This window comes from Kryptolebias marmoratus, linkage group LG11 (assembly GCF_001649575.2).
Source record: "Kryptolebias marmoratus isolate JLee-2015 linkage group LG11, ASM164957v2, whole genome shotgun sequence".
Lineage (NCBI taxonomy): Eukaryota > Metazoa > Chordata > Actinopteri > Cyprinodontiformes > Rivulidae > Kryptolebias > Kryptolebias marmoratus.
Window position 1 is genome coordinate 1207656 of NC_051440.1, and position 5161 is coordinate 1212816.

Sequence of the window (5161 nt, forward strand, 5' to 3'; positions counted from 1 at the left end):
ACTACTCCCAGGTTTCGGGCCTGATCACTGGTTTTTAGCTGTAATAACTGGAGCTGCGCATTGATTGTAGTTCGCTCCTCTTTAGGTCCAAAGATAATAACTTCAGTTTTGTTTCTGTTCAGCTGGAGAAAGTTTTGGCACATCCACACATTGGTGATCCTGTTGCCAGGCTCAGCTCCACTTGTTTATTATAAATACATCATTTTTTAATACACGTTTTTTTCCACCCACACCCCCAAAACCACTACCTTTATCTACCTAACTGCGTGAGAGTACGCGCGCCAACAGTGACGCAATCGCTCTGTCCCCGCCCCTGCGCGAAGGTCCCGTGCGGTGTTGCGTCGTGCACCTTTTGTAAAAAATTTTTAATTATCTTTATTGACAATGAAAGGGTTTTGAATTAAATGGCAGAAATATGGCAGCAGTGACAGAGCAAGCTGCATCGGTCACAAAAAAAGCAGTTTTCAAAAGTAAAGTATAGAAATAATTATTGTTTCACTCTGCTGTACGTGTGTGAATACTATCAAACTTTGCTCCGTATTCAACAAGTCATAACAAAACACATTTGACCAGCCAAATATCTCCTGCAATGACTTTGGAAAACAAAAATATTTAACCTGTACTTTTAAAATCGTACTGGCACCTTCTTAAAATACCAAAACAGCGACCGGTACGCCATGTTGGACGCCGCAGTTATGACGCAGAGGCGCAAGCTGATGAGGTAAACCTGTACTGTAGCAATTCTCCAGTTCTTGCATGCTTGTAACCTGCGCACACAAACCCTTCTGTGCACTTCGACTGAATACACGCTTCATAGAGGGGCGTAGGGTGTAGTGCGAGTATTGGGACCGGGCCTTGATGTGACAACCATCTGCTCTCTTTATTACCGCATTTCCACTGGTTACGTAGCATACTGCCCCTTCTTTTCGGAGAAAACGGCACCGACGTAAGCGCCAAGTATAAATGCCTCCCTGCGCACTGTTTGCGGAGCCCTGCGGGACTCTAATGAGCCTTGAGGCCGAGCCACCTTCAGCTACCTGGAGTTAGCACGTCGCTGGAGCCACAGCAATAAACATCGAACAAGCAGGGTTAACCAAAAATGGTTAGTTGAGCCGAAATTCAGTTGGTGGCTTTACAATCTGGAATATGGTACGCCTGTTTCATATTTAGTGAAAATACTATCCATGTTTTCCAGTAAAATAATGTTATTAAATTTAGAATTAGATATGTTTTGTTTTGTTGTAGTGATCAAACATGCAGCCTGTGCCACAAAAAGCACAGTACAGTAGAGCATATCTCTGTTTTTCAGAGTTCTCTGCTGTTATTCATTGGCCTTGACGTGAGACATGTGTTGGTGCCTTCTTTACACTTTTTCATTTATGTTAATTTAATTTATTTATAAATGTAACTTAAATTAGGATTCAAATTAGGTGTAAACAATTTGTATTTATTTTAATTGTATTTTTGTTTAAAAAAGTTTTTCAAATATGCCTTTTTGTAAAACTGTAGTTGTGTAAATATTTGGCACAAATATCTTACAATATCACATTAAATAGCCATATTTTCAACTTTCCTGTCAACTTTAATCGTTTTTTTTTTTTTACTAAATCGCGATCAGTCAGCGATCAGCCGGCGAACGGCCGGCGATCAGCCACCTACCACCGGGCTTAGCCTCTTTTCTGGGAGAAACCCTGTAAAGCACCAAATATTCTGTCAGACTGAAACATTTAACATTAATGACAGATTGAATACTTTACTACTGAATGGCTAACATTTTACTAATGCATCATTTATCAACACAATTTCTAGGTTAAAAAAGTGGGTATGTCATAAAAAATGTAATTCAGAAAACTATAAAAAAAAAAAAAAAAAAAAAAAAAAAAAAAAAATTTCAGAGGGCCCTAAATGACATATGTATCATTTACATCATATCTTGTTAAAAAGACCACATTAAATGACCAAATCAAACATTTGATTAAATCAAATCATGTCCTAAATCTGAAATACTTTTTTAATCACTGCTTTCTGGTTTGCTTCATAACTTTCACAACGTACCTGCAATTACTTTTTAAATGATGTTGGAACTGTTTAGGAAGGAAGGAAGGAAGGAAGGAAGGAGTGAAAATGAACGAAGACATGAGTGAAAAGCTTACTTTCTGTTTTCTGCCTACCTTAGTTGAAGTTGGAGTCCAAACAGTGGAGCTCAGGTTAAAAAGAGATGTGGTCTAGTCTTCGGGAGTCGTGGCCCATTCCAGGGCAGCCAGATGAACAAGCAGGCAGACAGCGGGAACAGACGAAGAACTGACAAAAAGCACATAAGGCAGGTCAGAGCACACACCTGGAGAATAGACACACAGCTAGATACATTTTAAAAAGAAATGTCTGACTTCTTTCCATGTTAATAATACAGCAGTTTCTTATCTAAATGCAAAAGGCGATGAATAATTCACCCATTCATATCAAGAAAATGACTTTTTGTTTCCCAGACACTCAACAATCCCCAAAATTTAAATTTGTATCTCCGTGTGCATGAAACTTAGGTTCAGATAAATGTAAACAGTGTGTTGACACAACAAGGAATTTAATATAACGTAGATGTGCAAAATTAAACACAGGCACTGCAGAACTATTAAAGCAGCACATTTTTGCAACAAGACACTGCAAAAACAAATCAAATAAAAAAAATTAATGATTTTGCTGAGGTACAGATTTGCAAAGAAAGAAAAAAAAAACCTGTCATGTTACCTTTGAACCATGCAACAAAAGACTCAGTCCAGCACAGGAGCCAACATGTTCACATTTACACAGTACGTTTCTATACACATTTTAAAAAGCTTACTGACCACAATGCTTTGATTGTACATACCTACCATGTCCCTTAATGTAAGGTGCAAGCCTGAAAATAATTTCACCCTGTAATGATCTTTACAACAAATCAAAAGAGGCAAAACCTTCCAACACATTACCCTACACGGAGCAGGTCTTCCTCAGTGTAATGTATTAAGTGAATCCAAGCTAATGTTAGATTTGAACTGTTATTGCCAAATTTAAAGCCATATTCTAGCTAAACACATTCCTGTCACTGACTTGCTTAATGGTGTACATGACGTTAAAACACTAACTTGAACCGGGCCAAATTTGAAGCAGAAACACAGCTCTGCATCAGATGAGTCTATAGCCAAACAGTGCAGGAAATGAGATTAATAAACATTTTAAATTACTAATAATAATATACGCAAATTATATTTGAACACAAAAGAAGGGGTCTTTCCACAAATACACTTGGTTTGTTTGTTTTGGTTTCTGTATAGAGTAAACAACTGCTTTCACTACCAATTTGAGTACTTATTTCTAAAAATGGTGAGCCATTTGGACTGACTGCAACTGTGTGGTCAACCTTTAGAAAACGAGAAAAACAATAATTTGGACCCGTGTCTTCAAACTAGCAGCAAAACCCAAATAATACAAAACCATCGAGACTCGACTTACTGATTTCTGAATTCACAAAGAGCCCATGATCGCTTAATAACTGGTTAAAACAACGTTATGTGCAATGACAACGTTTTTTAATTTATTTCCCTCGCCGATCCTCTGCCAAAGAAATCAAGAAATGAAAACGCAGATCCTGCGCAGCCTTAACAAATTAAGACTTGTTCAATGCACTAGTAAATGGGCCTATTAAATTAGCTTGTCTTGACTAAATCATTAAAACAATGATCAGCTTATCATGCAACCCATCATTTAATACGAGTTGATGTTAATATTTCGCTTGAAGAGAAACGCCGGGTCAGGCAAACAGGCTAACGTCACAGTAAGCTAACCTAGCCTGGTAATGTTTGTACGATCGTCCTGTTAGCCGACTCAAACAAGTAAAATGTTAAGTCATTTAACCTAGTTGGATATTATGTTTATATACAAATTATCCCCGTTTAAGTTAAATGTGTACAAACATAGTTGAATAACATTCGGTCATATAATGGCTAAGTGATTTTTTTTTCCCCTGTTAGCTTAGCTTGCAAGCGTTAGCCGGTTCTCTGAAGACTGCTGGCTAATCGTCTCAGAGGCAGCAAGTGCCGGAGCTGGGAAGTAAACCTACCGACTGACAGCAGTGAAAGCCGAGTGTTGATCATATATTTTATCCCGCCATTAGCGCCGGGCCTTAACAAAACGAACGCAGAAACAAAACCGAACTCCCAGCAAGAAAAATAAAGCGTTTAAACCTGATTCTGTCAGGCGCGAAACGGTCGGACAGCGGAGTGTACTTTTCAAGATGGCGGTTCCGTCAACTTTACCGACCCCTTCCCCCACCACAGCTGCAGCGTCTGTCGAGCTGACACCATGACACTATTGGTCACGAGCTCCGCCGCTTCCACAAGGCCTCGAGCTGTGATTGGACACCAACATGGCAGCTTCCGGGCATCGTTTCATTGCGCTGCGTGGAAAGAGGAGACTATAACGGTTTCACCTGCTTTATGTGGACAGCAAAGTTAACACAGGAGCGAAAAAAGAAATTAGCTGCTTTTTACTCAATGAGTTCTCAGAGTTATAATAAACGCTGACCGAGCTGACCGAACTTAAATACTCTCCCCGTAGAGGAAGAAGTCTGTTTTCAACCCACACAAAATTACTTTAATATAATATAATATAATATAATATAATATAATATAATATAATATAATATAATATAATATAATATAATATAATATAATAAAAAAATTCTTCAACTCATATTTTATTCTGTGTATTTTTTGATTTACTGAAGGGCTGAACAAAAATGGCGTAAGGCTCAACTGCACGTTTATTATGACATCTACAAATGACATCTACAAAGAAAGACTACGTAACTACCACACAACACTAAAACATGCAAGAGAGACTTTCTTTGCAGATGTCTTAAACAAAACCACTAACAATGCTCGAGCTTTACTGTTGACAGGCTCACAAACCCTTCTGTGACGTTACCACCTGAACTTCAATCTAATGCCGCCTGCAACAAGTTTTCCAGTTTCTTTTCAGAGAAAATTCAAAAAATCAGAGGATTAATCTGCACATCCATTCCAAAGCCAGTACCAATGCTATGCCCAAACAAAACAAATGCAGAAAAAATGACCCAATTTCAACTACTTAATTATAAAACCCTAGAGGAAATTATAAGTAAATT

At 38.2% G+C, this 5161-nt stretch overlaps 1 protein-coding gene across 7 annotated transcripts in view; it reads right to left on the bottom strand.

Moving 5' to 3' along the window:
• The window catches only part of ppp6r3 (protein phosphatase 6, regulatory subunit 3), a 50263-nt gene extending 45893 nt beyond the window's left edge, over positions 1-4370 (bottom strand). For 4 of the 7 annotated variants that reach the window (XM_017433920.3, XM_017433919.3, XM_017433918.3 and 1 more), the window contains exons 1-2: positions 4097-4305; positions 2172-2301 (exon numbers count right to left, since the gene is read on the bottom strand). The gene's annotated coding sequence lies outside the window, so the exon portion shown is untranslated. Of the gene's footprint in view, positions 1-2171; positions 2302-3489; positions 3514-4096 lie in introns of those variants that run through there. The other 3 variants (XM_017433915.3, XM_025010034.2, XM_017433916.3) reach the window with 3 other exon arrangements.
• Between the last annotated feature and the right edge of the window lie 791 nt (positions 4371-5161).